We start from the raw sequence: 15,361 nt of genomic DNA on the forward strand, positions 1-15,361 counted from the left end.
CACAAAGTTCCTGTTAAGACAAGACATATTATCTCACTTTTCAAACACAAGGGGCTGATGCATAGATATTCACTTTGCCACGATCACACACAGTTTCTGACAGAATCAAATCAATATTTCCCAAGTCTCAGGCCTTTCCACAGATAGATTTTTTTCTACAATATTTTTCATTACTTAAAGATCATATTGTACTTCATAGATCTCATTTCTAGTGAAATATTACAGCTGTACACCTATCCTTCCACAGCAAGAAGTTATATTATTGAAAACCATCAGTTTTTCCAAGAAACCAAGCTTGCTTATATCTTCTAATCGTTTTATGCCTCATTTAACACTTGTGCTCAATGTTTGTTTTGTTTTGCTTTTTTTATTTAGCATGGTGTCATTCCTTAAACTAAGAAGAGTTTATTTTTTAACTCAAGCAAAAATATTTCAAAGTCAATTTTATGCCCTAAATGCGATCAACTAACAAGATATTCCTTTTTCTACCAGATCACATCTGCTACTAGGTATTTAGTCCCGCCACATGTTACTATAAAGACTACTTTTATGCAACTCTTTATCTTACTATCTACAGCTTTTGGCTTCAAAGTATCATTGTGTAGCAACGTAGATTATGTATTTTATGTATTTATCAAGGCAATACCATTTTGGACTTCATTTAGACACAGTGCAGACAGCAAATAGTATCCATGTCTTTTTATGTTATTATACTAGACTAGTTTGTAAATGCAAGTGTTGTAAAGTACAAAAGAACATAATGGCCATAATGGGACAGACCATTGGTCCATCTATCCCAGTATCCTGGTTCTAACAACGGCCAATGTCACACACTTTAGAGGGAATGAACAGAATATGTGAACATCAGTTACCAAGTGATCTATTCCCTGTCATCTAGTCCTAGTTTCTGGAAGTCAAAGGTGTAAGGACAATCAGAGGACATGTGTGTGGGGGTGTCTCTTGTCTAACAACCGCCTAGGCTCCATGAACTTATCCAAATCTTTTTTTAAACGAGTTGTATTTTTGGCCTTCACATTATCTCTGGGCAACAAATAGCACAGGTTGACTCCTGGTTCTTTTGGTATGTGAAGCAGTAAGTAAAACTTCCCAACTGTCTCTCTCCAGATCATTTACAATTTTATAGCTGCCTGTCAATCTCCCTCGAGCATCCCTTTCCTAATACAACCATCCCAGGCTATTCAATTTTTTTTCATGTAGAACATATTTTCTATCCAAAACAATGTTTGTTCTCCTTCTCTGGACTGTTCCAAATCTAATTCAACTTTTTTTTTTTGAGATGGGTTAACCTGCACTTCATGTGGTACTCAAGGAGTGGGTATATTAGGGATTCAAATAGATGCATTATATCTTCTCATTCATTATCTATTCCTTTCTTAAAGGTTCCTAACATTCAATTAACTTTTTCGTCTGCTGTTCTACGTGGAGCAAGAGTTTTCAGAAAGCTCTCCATGACTACATAATCTCTTTCTTGAATGATATCAGCTAATTTAGACCGCATCACTTCGAATGTACAGGTGAAATTATTTTGAATGTGTATAACTTTGCACTCATCAGTTTTAGAATTCATCTGCCTCTTGCTGCCTTATACTCAGTTTTGTCAGATCCCTTTGTAACTATTCACAGTCATTATGGACCTTAAAAACATTGAATATTTTTGTATCACTTGCAGACTTTGTCAACTCACTCATTATTCCCTTTGCAGATAATTAATAAGTATGTTGAACAGCACAGTTAACAGTACAGGTCCTTAGGGGAACCCACAGTTTATCTATATCCAGTGTGAAAATTGATCATTTATTTTTATAATTTGTTTTCTGTCTTCTCACTGATTACTGATGTGTGAGAGGAGTTTGTGTCTTCTCCATAACTGCTTAACTCTGCATAAGTGCCGCTGGACTGAAATCTTATGAAAGGCTTTCTGCTAGTCTAACCAGACTACATCAGCTTGATCATCAGTGTCTCCTACATATATACTATAGTGATCCCAACCTTTCTAGCTCTATAAAATAACCCATGGAAAAGGCATGAGTTTTCTATGCATCCTCCTGGAAATCAGTTAATACCTGTGGAGAAAATTAAGGTTATAATTATTTCAAGGATATGCACAAGCAAGACCTCAAAGAAATGGACTTGGATGTGGACAAATGGCAAAATCACACTCAAGGCCTCAACCTTTGGAAACAAGACCTTAACAAAGTTCTCCAGAGATAAAAGAGAAAGCAGTCCAGCTGGGCAGAGGAGAAAACAGATCACAGAAGGCACAGTCTGAAAGATGGATTCATCATCTTTAATTGTGACAGATGCACCAGAGATTGTCTCTCTCAAGTGGGACTCTTCAGCCACATTCACAGATTGCATAAAACCAATTGAGCAAATTCTTCACCTTTCAAGGGGACATACACATGGTCTTTCAAGACTAAAGAATGTCTACTACAGTAAACTCTTTCATATCTGGCAGCTCTGGGACCAGGAGGTTGCTGGATATTCAAATAATCTGTTAAATATTGAGGTATATGTAGCCACACCTAATACTAAAGAAAAAAAGGTTATCTATTAAGAAATAAACAAAAATTTATGCACAGTACTTTATTTACCAATAACTGTAGTATTGTACACTATAAACTTAGATGGTATCTGTTGTATTTATTTGTATTTACTTTCACTATACTGTACTCATGGAAAATATACTGAAATTTACTAAACGCCAGTTATTTGAGAGTTCCGGATGATACAATAATTATAAGTCTAATTCTGGATGACTTGAACAGTGGTACTTCCAGGAGATTATTTCTTAAGAACATAAGAATGACCACACTGGGTCAGACCAAAGGTCCAATATTCTGTCTTCTGACAGGAGCCAACATCAAATAACCAGAGTGAGTGAACAGTAAATAATGAGTTCTGTGGCATTTATTCATACATAAACTTTTGTGGATAAAAAACACTGTCAGATACCTGGGTATCCAGATGTTGCCTATTACAGGACAGTCTCAACAAGTATAATAACAGACGCCCACTGGCTGTTATCTACAGACCCCAGCTATATATATAGTTTCAGCTATAGAGCCCTTCCAGTGCATCACTGACAATCTACAACCTATCCTGGAAAATGTCTCACTTCCACAGGCCTTGGGAGGCAGGCCAGTCTTTGACTACAGATAACTCCCCAGTCTGAAGCAAATACTCCCCAGTAGCCATACACCACACCACAGGAACACCAACTCAGGAATCTATCCCTGCAGCAAACTCTATTGCTAAGTAACACCATCACATAACCTAACCACATCAGTCACACCCTCAGGAGGTCATCCACCTACACACTCACTAACATGATATATGCCACCATGTGTCAGCAATGTCCCTCTGCCATGTATGTTGGCCAAAGTGGATAGTTTCTGGCTGTGGTTATGCTACAGTGGTCTGTCGACAGAAGTCACTGTTGAAGAAATTTCCCAACAAAACTTCTGTTGACCAAATGCAGCCGCACACAAAAGCCAATTGGGAGAGTGCTCAACTCTGTTGACAGAGTGGCCAGACTGCCTGACTAACCTCTGAACAAAACAGACAGGGCTGCCCAGTTTTCTGGATGCCCTGTCTTGAGAGAAGGCTCCCCCAGAGTGTACACACAGCCTTTTTGTTGACAGCATCTGTTTACAGCAGCATTATGCCTCAGGGCTCAGAGGCAGAATGCTGCTGGCAAACGTGCTTAATTTTGTCAACAAACATCGACAAAATGCATGTTGTGCGTGGACTTTCCAACAAATGTCAACAAAACTGGGGTTTTGTTGGCAAAACTCACTAGTGTAACTATAGCTTCTGTGCCAAAGCATAAACTAAAACAAATCAGACATTAAAAAAGGTAACGTACAAAACCAGTTGGAGAACACAGTGGACACTCAGTAACAGATTTAAAAGTAGTCATTCTTTCACAAACAAGCAAAACAAACCCTTCCAAACAAACAAACAAAACAAACCCTTCAAAACCAGTTTACAAAGAGAAACAGCAGAACTGCAATTCATTTGTAAATTTAACATGACCAAATTAGGCCTGAATAAGGGCTTTAAATGATTATCTCACAACAGTTTTCCCTCTTTTGGTATACATACCTCCCCATGAACTGCTGGAAGTGAACCACATCTACTGTGGCTGAACTGGCCTCATTAACACTGGTCCTTCACTTGATAAGTAACTCACTCCTTTTGTTAGGTTATCTATATACTTTCCTTCTTTTGTGATTTCCACTCCATGCATCTGACAAAGTGATTTTTACCCACAAAAATTATGCCAAAATATATCTGTCAGTTTTTAAGGTGCCACTGGACTCCTCATTTTTTTAAAGATACAAACTAACACAGCTACCCCTGCAAGACTGAACAGGAAAGGTAATCATCAAATAATTCATCCAGTATCATCAATTCCCAACTGCTAGAAAACAGAGGATAGGATATCATTCCTGCTCATTCTGACTGATAGCCATTATGGACTCATTCTCCATGAATTTATTTAGATTTTTTTGAACCATCTCATAATCTTGGTTACCAGAGCATCTTCTGACAAGTAGTTCCACAGTCTGATTGTACATTATATGAAAAAACAAACAAACAAATAAAGCAAAAAAAATAGTTTTGTATATTTTAAACCTGCTACCTATTAATCTCATTTGGTGACCCTTAGTTTGATTGTGTTATGAGAAGGAATAAATAACACTTCTTTATTTACTTCCTCTTTTCTGTCATGGAATTCAGACCTCTATCTTACCCCCCATTGGTCGTATCTTTTCCAACCTGAAAAAGACAGTCTTATCAATCTCTCCTCATTTAGCAACCATTCCATAACCCTAATAATTTATTTTGCTCTTTTATGAAACTTTTCCATATCAAATATGTTTTTTTCAAGATAAGGCAACCATATCTGCATGCAGTATTCAAAGTGTGGGTGCATTGTGGATTTATATACAAGCAAGATATTTCTGTCCTATCTATCCCTTTCTTAGGTCAGGTCTATACAAGGGAAATAAGTCAGTTTCAGATACACAATTCTGGCTAGAGCAATTGCAAAGCTAGGATCAACATATCTGAAATCAACCTACCTGACTGTCTTCATTGAGGGATATCAACAGGACCATTTCTCCCATTGACCTCAATTGTCCCTCGTGGGTTTCCTCCTCTCGAGAGGTATCTTCAGTGTGGGAGAATACCAAGAAATCCTCTCCATGGTGACAAGTATCAGACAGGTAGCCATGTTAGTCTGTAGCTTCGAGAACAACAAGAAGTCTTGTGGCACCTTATAGACTAACAGATATTTTGGAGCATAAGCTTTCGTGGGCAAAGACCTGCTTCATCAGATGAATGAGTTGGGGGGAGTGGTTTCAGAGAGGTATTTAAAGAGTGGGGTCCCAGTAAAAGGGAGGGTCAGAGCTGACAAGGTCAAACTGGACTGTCTCTCCGTAAAAGAATAAATGGACATAAATCAGACATCAGGAATGGTAATGTACAGAAGCCTGTGGGTGAACACTTCAATCTCCCTGCACACACAGTGGCAGATTTAAGGGTAACAGTCCTGAAACAAAGAAATTTCAAAAATCAAATGGAGAGAGAAATCTCTGAGCTGCAATTTATTTGCAACTTTGACTCCACTAACCAATGACTAAACAGAGACTGGGAGTGGCTCGCAACTTACAAAGGCAGCTTCTCTGCCCTGGGTGTTAATAACTCCCCATTATGCTCTGACAAAGGCTCACATCCCCCGTGTGATCTGACTTGTTTTTCTTCTTTTGATAAGTAGTATTGATACTGGGCCATTTCCACATTGCTGAACAGAGCTTGTCAGCTCTGGCCCTCCCTTTTACTGGGACCCCACTCTTTAAATACCCCTCTGAAACCACCACCCCCATTCATCTGATGAAGTGGGTCTTTGCCCATGAAAGCTTATGCTCCAAAATATCTGTTAGTCTATAAGGTGCCACAAGACTTCTTGTTGTTCTCGAATAAATCCTCTGTTTGTTTAGTAATTTGCTTTTCAAAGCCTTGGAGTTCCTGAATAGGCCACTTCTGATTAAAAGTTGATGGGTGCTAAACAGATTAAGGATCAAAGCCGTGTTAATCTCTCAGCCTTGTTAAGCAGACAGCTAGGCTTAGTACATGGCCCTCCAAACAAACAGACCACATGCTATATTTCAGTCAAGCAGCAAGCACACCACAATAACATACATTACAGATAAAACACTTGCTCCACAGCTCACATAATTAGTCCTCCTTCACCTGGAGAACTGTCTCATAAAACTTCCTTGTTAGGCATTTCTCTTCTTACTTAATAGTGTTGATTTTTGGACACTATTGCTGTTAAGTAATCCCAAATTTCTCTTAGATTGCTCCCAGTTTCTTTTTGTTGTCCCTCATTCCTCTTCTAACTTTCTGGTCTTCAATAAGGATGATTACCAAATCCCACCACTTCTAGTATCCATTCCTCTAAACTCTATATAGTGGCCATGTCTACACTAAAGAGTTTTGCCAAAAAAACTAATGGAGCATCCACATTAAAAATGTGTCCTGTTGACATACTGTCGACAGAACTCGGCACTTTCATCAACAGTCCTCCGCCTCTCCCCCATGAGGCAGAACACCTTTCTCACCAAAATCTGTTGACAAAAAAGCTGTGTGGATGCTCCAGAGGCCCTCTGTCCACAGATATGGCTTCCAGGTCACTGAGCAGCCCTGTCTGCTATGCTCCAGTTGGCCATTCTTTTGAGATTGACTGGGTGGTCCGGCCACTCTCTGTTGACAGAGCAGATTGAGAACATGGAAACTTGGGAGATGGGTCAGAAATGGGAGGCAGCATGGGCAACAATGTCAGAGTAAAAAGAGGGTCAGGGCAAAACAGGGAGGCAAGATCAAATCAATATCTTAGATGCCTATACACAAATGCAAGAAGTATGGGTAATAAGCAGGAAGAACTGAAAGTGCTAATAAATAAACACAGCTATGACATCGCTGTCATCACGGAAACTTGGTGGGATAATACACATGATTGGAATGTTGGTATTGAAGGGTACAGCCTACTTAGGAAGGATAGACAGGGAAGAAAGTGGGGGAGGTGTTGCCTTATGTATTAAAAATGTCCACACTTAGACTGAGGTGGAGATGGATGTAAGATGGACGCGTTGAGAGTCTCTGGGTTAGACTAAGAGTGATAAAAACCAAGGGTGATGTCCCGCTAGGAGTCTACTACAGGCTGCCTACCCAGCTAGAAGAGGTGGATGAGGCGTTTTTTAAACAACTAACAAAGTCATGCAGGGCCCGGGATTTGGTGGTGATGGGGGACTTCAACTATCCAGATATATGTTGGGAAACTAATACAGTGGGGCACAGACTATCCAGTAAGTTCTTGGATTGTATTGGAAACAATTTTTTATTCCAAAATGTTGAAAAGCTACCAAGGGGGAAGTTATTCTAGATTTAATTTTAACAAATAGGGAGGAATTGGTAGAGAACTTGAAAGTGGAAAGCAGCTTGGGTGAAAGTGATCACGAAATCATAGAGTTCACAATTCTAAGGAAGGGTAGAAGGGGAAACAGCAAAATAGAGAGAATGGATTTCAGGAGGGCAGATTTTGGTAGACTCAGAGAGCTGGTAGGTAAGGTCCCATGGGAAGCAAAACTGAGGGGAAAAACAGCTGAGGAGAGTTGTCAGTTTTTCAAAGGGACATTATTAAGGGCCCAAAAGCAAGCTATCCCACTGTGTAGGAAAGATAGAAAATATAGCAAAAGACTACGTTGGTTTAACCAGGAGATCTTGAATGATCTCAAAATAAAAAAGGAATCGTATAAAAAATGGAAACAAGGACAAATTACCAAGAATGAATATAGGCAAACAACACAAGAATGCAGGAACAAGATTAGAAGGGCTAAGGCACAAAAGGAGCTCAAACTAGCTACAAGCATAAAGGGAAACAAGAATGCTTTTTATAAATATATTAGAAACAAGAGGAAGACCAGGGACAGGAGAGGGCCATTGCTCAGTGAGGAGGGAGAAACAGTAACAGGGAACTTGGAAGTGGCAGAGTTGCTTAATGACTTCTTTGTTTCGGTCTTCACTGAGAAGTCTGATGAAAGGATGCCCAACATAGTGAATGCTCATGGGAAGGGGGTAGGGTTAGAAGTTGAAATAAAAAAAGAACAAGTTAAAAATCACTTGGGAAAATTAGATGTCTGCAAGTCACCAGGGCCTGATGAAATGCATCTTAGAATACTCAAGGATCTGATAGAGGAGGTATCTGAGCCTTTATCCATCATCTTTGGAAAATCATGGGAGAAAGGAGAGATTCCAGAAGACTGGAAAAGGGCAAATATAGTGCCCATCTATAAAAGGGGAATAAGAATAACCCAGGAAACTACAGGCCAGTCAGCTTAACTTCAGTGCCAGGAAAGATAATGGACTAAGTAATTAAAGAAATCATCTGAAAGCACTCGGAAGGTGGTAAGGTGATAGGGAGCAGCCAGCATGGATTTGTAAAGAGCAAACCATGTCAAACTAATCTGATAGCTTTCTTCGATAGGATAACGACCCTTGTGGATAGTGGAGAAGGGGTATACCTAGACTTTAGTAAAGCATTTGATACGGTCTCACATGATATTCTTATAAAAAAAACTAGGCAAATACAATTTAGATGAGGCTACTATATGGTGGGCGCATAAATGGCTGGATAACCGTACTCAGAGAGTAGTTCTTAATGGTTCTCAATCCTGCTGGAAAAGTATAACAAGTGGGGTTCCGCAGGGGTCTGTGTTAGGACCAGGTCTGTTCAATATCTTCATCAACAATTTAGATATTAGCATAGAAAGTGCGCTTATTAAGTTTGCAGATGATACCAAGCTGGGAGGGGTTTTAAGTGCTTTGGACGAAAAGGCCATAGTTCAAAATGATCTGGATAAATTGGAGAAATGGGCTGAGGTAAACAGGATGAAGTTTAATAAGGACAAATGCAAAGTGCTCCACTTAGGAAGGAACAATCAGTTTCATACATACAGAATGGGGAGAGACTGTCTAGGGATGACTACAGCAGAAAGGGATCTAGGGGCTATAGTGGACCACAAGCTAAATATGAGTCAACAGTGTGATGCTGTTGCGAAAAAAGCAAACGTGATTCTGGGATGCATTAACAGGTGTGTTGTGAGCAAGACAGAAGAAGTCATTCTTCCGCTCTACTCTGCTCTGGTTAGGCCTCAGCTGGAGTCTTGTGTCCAGTTCTGGGCACCACAGTTCAAGAAAGATGTGGAGAAATTGGAGTGGGTCCAGAAAAGAGTGACAAGAATGATTAAAGGTATAGAGAATGTGACCTATGAAGAAAGGCTGAAAGAATTGGGCTTGTTCAGTTTGGAAAAGAGAAGATTGAGGGGAGACATGATAGTGGTTTTCAGGTATCTAAAAGGGAGTCATAAGGAGGAGGGAGAAAACTTGTTCTTCTTGGCCTCTGAGGACAGAGCAAGAGGCAGTGGGCTTAAACTGCAGTAAGGGAGGTTTAGGTTTGAGATTAGGAAAAAGTTCCTAACTGTCAGGGTGATCAAACAGTGGAATAAATTCCCAAGGGAGGTTGTGGAATCTCCATCCCTGGAGATATTTAAGAACAGGTTAGATAGATGTCTATCAGGGATGGTTTAGACAGTACTTTGTCCTGCCATTGGGGCAGGGGCTGGACTCAATGGCCTCTTGAGGTCCCTTCCAGTCCTGGTATTCTATGATTCTATGATAGAACAATCCGCTTGAGTGTATGGCTGTCAACAGAAGTTTTGTCAGAAGGTGTCTTCCGACAGTAACTTCTATCAATAAATCATGTAGTGTAGACTTAGCCCTTGTATGATTGTTTCTCCTTCTGCAGTTTTTTAGGTTAGGAAGGTTCCCTCCAATTTGACAACAATGGACAATCCAGCCAATGGCTTCAACTCTCAGTAATTGGGAAAGAATAATATTTACCAGCTGATTTTTCTCTCCTTTCTGTGTCTACACTTGACTAAGGTGTCTTCCACAAACAGAAATGAAGAATGAGTAGCTATCTGGAATTCCATAAAGAACCAGAGATGGAGTCAACCAGCTTTCACTGGGAGAGCTGGTGGAAAGACCATGCATAACTCTAGGAGCCATCAGATACAAGAATGAATTTCTAAACCTTATTGGGTGGAACAAAATAATTGTGGGAAGAAGGGAGAGAGAGAGATAGAGAGAGAGAGAAAGACAGAAAGAGAGAGAGAGAGAGAGGGAGAGAGAAAGATTTCATAACTCTGTTAAACCTGGGAATTCAGTCCAAACTTGAAAACTTTGTGGTCAGTTGCAGTTGACTTTCAGGTACACAACAAAACTCAAACAAAGACCAGTTTCATCCAGTTTGGGTTTTATTCCCAATTTTTGCACTATTATATTCAGAAATTAGGATCAATCTTTTCATTTTCCCTAATGCACGACACCCCCATATGGGATAGCCCGATTATCCCCATGTTATACTGATTTTAAAGAAAATCGACATCTACCTACACTTTGTCCCTGTGTCTACATGAGCCCCTTCCTTTCAGAAGGGGCATGTTAATGAGAGGGTTTGAAAGATGCTAATGAGGCACTACCATGAATATGCAGTGCCTCATTAGCATAATGGAGGCCACGGCGATTCAAAAGTGAGGCTTTTCGAATCGCCCTCCACCCGTGGAGACAGGGACTGTCCAAAAGGACCCCCCCAGTTTTCAAAAGCCCCTTCTTCCTATCTGGTGTTAGGATATAATCCATTAACTGCAGTAAAGTTAAACTTAAATAATGCTTAACAGAATTCTCTAGAAAGCAACAGTGAAAGTAAAGATTTCCAGTAATAAACTGAAATAACATCTCCAATAATTAGGTCTGCTCTATATAGCTTTGGAATTTGTCATTCCATAATCAAAGTCCAATATCATCCTTTGCACCTCATACAGAACCATTAGAATGGCCTAACAAAAGGGAATTCCTGAATCTTCTATATTTGTGTTAAAAGAGCTCATTAAAAAGTCACCATTCAGCTGAAATGGGGTACAATTAATAGAAAACAATATAATATAATTAGAAAGCAGCTTCTTGTTAACTTCTTGTGGAATATATGCACAATTTCTTTTTCAATAACCCTTTTTTTCTAATTGGCACAGAATAAAGTTATTTAGCATGATTCTGTGGTTCTTCTACCCACTTCATTAGATTCCACAGCTTTGTAGTCACTTGGGAGTTCTGTCCATATATGAATTTTTCACTACTATTGGGTAAATTAGAGATCCAAATGCAAACTCTGGTGCTCAAAACATTCTGTGGATTTCTGAGTGACAATCCCTGGAGGGCTTTAGGTCCATAAACTAATGAGACATAAATATAATGGAGCAGAGAATAGTATATTTACCTGTGATACACAAACTCGTTCCAAACTTGTTCACATTATTAATGGAAAACTGTATCCATTTCCCTAGCCTCAACTCTGCAAATTTTCAAAAAATGATTGGCACTTCTATGCATGAATAAAAACAGAACTTTATTTAAAAAGTAATTTGTCATCATCTTTTAAAACTAGATAGTTCTAAAATGAGGAAAATTGAGGATATTTTATTAATTTTTGTTTAAAGTCTTACATTGGCCCAGGAACTGTACATTCAAAAATGAGTTAAGAAATTAGCATTTGATGACTTAGGGCCTCCTTGTCAATGAAGCGAGAGGCATGTCATACTGTTTTAGGCTGTGTCATGCCACACAATAGCAGTGTTATGATACAATGTATGTAATTTGCCACAGCTTAATCACTAAGCATGGTATCAGTTCTGCTCTCACTCTTGTCAATATAGGGTTTGCCCTTGGTGTGAGAGGGACTAAAAATGTGCCCATTATGTGTGGTATGCTTTCATGTCAATGACATGTTTGCCAGATGCCACAAAATATCACAATCTCTACTGCACAATATTGCAGTGCACAATAGTCAAACTTAATTCAGGTTTTTAGAAGCAGCCTCTTTCTCATATGCTGAATGACAGGGTCAGGATAAGGCTGAATGGACACTTTTTGTGACAGATTCTTACAGTCTTGTGTAGACAACATTGTGCTGCCCCTAAAGTTGGCAGGAGAGAACTCATTATTACTGCTATATATTGTTAGCCCTATTAGTACTATACTTCATATATAATATTCAGGGTAACACAGGCAGAAAAATAACAATTGTAAATATTGGTCATTGGAATACTTTCTATAATTCCATTTATTATAGTTATAATGATAAGGACTGGTAAAATAAAATTTCTAAAACGGTTCCATTATGAGCCCCTTGCTCAATTGCTCATAACTTTCTAAGCCTTCATTAATCAAATTGAAATTTGCATTGTAATAAGGAGATCATTATGTAGAGAAGCCTCATACATTAATAACTAACAATTTTCTTATTGATTCACTACTGTAATTTAAACCAGATTTTAAATGAAAAGGATTAAGTAAAAGTAAATATATTATCTAGCACACAAAAAGGTTTAAATTAGGCATACTGGACCAAATTCTTTCAATGAACTTTGAAAGGCGCCACAAAAATTGGTGTTGACAGCTGTTGGTAGCTGTTTTTTTGATCAATTTACCTCTGGCACACCAATGAGCATGTTATTTCTCTTGGCTCACAATACAGTAGGACAATGCAAGGATAACCGAAAATTAAATTGAATACAAGAAAAAGTTAGATTGCCTAGTTTCAAAATTTCAAACAAAGGAGATGAAAAAGTAAATAATGATAAAATGGATTTTAAAAGTTGTCTCCTTTTTAAATAACAGAGAATATCATTTAGGGATGGAGGTAATTATTTCAAAAATGCTAATGACCCTTTTGTGATCCAAGATATATTTTCATTTTCTGGTGATGACGACTTCAGGCCAACAGTTTTCTTTTACAATTTAGAATTATACTAAAAGTGTGTTATCTTCTAAGCTGTAAATACTGTTTACAAGTTCTTTGGTTTCAAATGTAAAGAAAAGGAGCATACTTGTTGGGCCACTGTCAGTTAGTTACTTGACACTGCTTCCTCAAGAGGTATGCATACGTGATAAGCTTTTTTTCTCATGCACCTTATGAAGGAACTGGGATTATATAATTTTGGGGCCACAAAGGTCAATCCTCCTTGACTCCCTAGTGGTGGTATGGTTTGTAAGAGTTGGGCCCTCATGGAAGGGCAGCACTGTGGCTCCCAAGCAGCCATCAGACATTCATTTTGGGTCTTTTTCTTGCTCCCTCTCTTTTGTCATGGGGTAGGAAGGATAGAAATGAAAAGCAGAGAAGGAGGCAGTACATTTTTTGATCTCTCTTAAGGAGGCATAGTTTAAGGCACAGTCAAATCATACATAAAGAAGACAGATTGTGAGTAATATGAAACTCTGGTTACAGGAGTTTATTGGTGTGACCATAAAAATTGCTAAATGTCAATTTCTCAAAGGTTCATTGTCCTCTAATGATAGCCCCGATAGGTCTGACAAACTTCCTATATTTGTCACATTGCTGTCATAGAATTTTTCTGTAAAGAATGTTGTGTGAGATCTTAAATTAAAGTGTCATGAAAATCATTAATGCCATTGTGAAATGAATTTACAGATGATATTTTAAAAAATTCTGTCTATATATTGAAATATGTCTTTTTGTTATACTTTCAAGAAGCATACAGGATCTTTTTTGGAGAAAAAGGCAACATGCTGCATTTATTGAGAACAGAATACTGAAAGGAGCACATGCATACACATACACAGAGTCCCACCAACAATGTTACAGGTACCAATCAGAGGCTTGGACAAATCTAGAGGCCAGTTAGGTTGGACAAGAGGAGGTAGACAGGTTCTGTTTGTCACGAGTCTGATGCTACAAGTTTGTTGCTTGGCAGAATTAATCCAGGAAATTGTTGCACAGCTGCACTCTCTTAGGGCTTGTCTAGACTACCACCTTTCTTTGAAGGAAGGATGGTAATTAGGCTGTTGGGAGTTTACTAATGAAATGCTGCTGTGCATAGGCAGCACTTCATTAATCATATTCCAACCCCCACCCCCACCCCCACAGCAACTCTGAAGTACCAGCACACGTCTAGCCACAGCACACCCGCCGGTACTTTGAAGTGCCAGGGCAACTTCAAAGTCCCCTTGCTCCTCAACGTTGCCCTGGCACTTCGAAGTACCGGTGGGTGAGCCGCGGCTAGATGCGGGGACTTCGAAGTTTGAAACTTCGGAGTTGCCACGGGGGGAATTTGCTTAATGAAGTGCTGCCTATGCATGGCAGCACTTCATTAGTAAACTCCCAACATCCTAATTACCCTCCTTCCTTCGAAGGAAGGTGGTAGTGTAGACACAGCCTTATAGTCTTTTTGTTCCAATTTGAGTCTATGGGTTTTGCAGAGCCATATTCATCATTTCCAACAATGGGCTCAGTGCCCTTTTGTGTCTGATGCCTCCCTCACTATTTCCTTCCATCTTTCCCTATCGACTGCAGAGCGGCTTAGCTTCTGTAGACTAGCTCTGCACCAGTCTACCCATTCTCTGTGTGACCTTCCTCTCTTATTTGAACCATCCATTATACAGAATACTTGACTTTGGTTCATCACTTATTCTGCAGATATGTTCAAATAGCTGTAACTTCTGTTTTATAACCTTCTGCAGTGGGTTCTGTTTCGGCTGTACCTTCCTATATAAGTCCTTGTTGTTCACCTCCTGCATCCAGCCTATTCTCAGGATCTTCCTATAACAACTCCTCTAGAAAGCCAATATCCTTCTCTTCAAATCTTTCATTATCACCCATGTCCCCTTTTTTCCTAAGCAAATTGCTTTGCTTTTCCAGATCTTATCCATCGCCTTCACACTAAAGCTGCGTCTACATGTGCACGCTACTTCGAAGTAGCGGCACCAACTTCGACGTTAGGTGGCGAGACGTCGAAGTCGCTAACCTCATGAGGAGATAGGAATAGCGCCCTACTTCGACGTTCAACGTCGAAGTAGGGACAGTGTAGACAATCCGCGTCCCGCAACGTCAAAATTGCTGGGTCCTCCATGGCGGCCATCAGCTGGGGGGTTGAGAGATGCTCTCTCTCCAGCCCCTGCGGGGCTCTATGGTCACCGTGGGCAGCAGCCCTTAGCCCAGGGCTTCTGGCTGCTTCTGTGGCAGCTGGGGATCTATGCTGCAGGCACAGGGTCTGCAACCAGTTGTCAGCTCTGTGTATCTTGTGTTGTTTAGTGCAACTGTATCTGGGAGGGGCCCTTTAAGGGAGCGGCTTGCTGTTGAGTCCGCCCTGTGACCCTGTCTGCAGCTGTGCCTGGCATCCCTATTTCGATGTGTGCT

This window comes from Carettochelys insculpta, chromosome 4 (assembly GCF_033958435.1).
Source record: "Carettochelys insculpta isolate YL-2023 chromosome 4, ASM3395843v1, whole genome shotgun sequence".
In the NCBI taxonomy this organism is placed as follows: Eukaryota; Metazoa; Chordata; order Testudines; family Carettochelyidae; genus Carettochelys; species Carettochelys insculpta.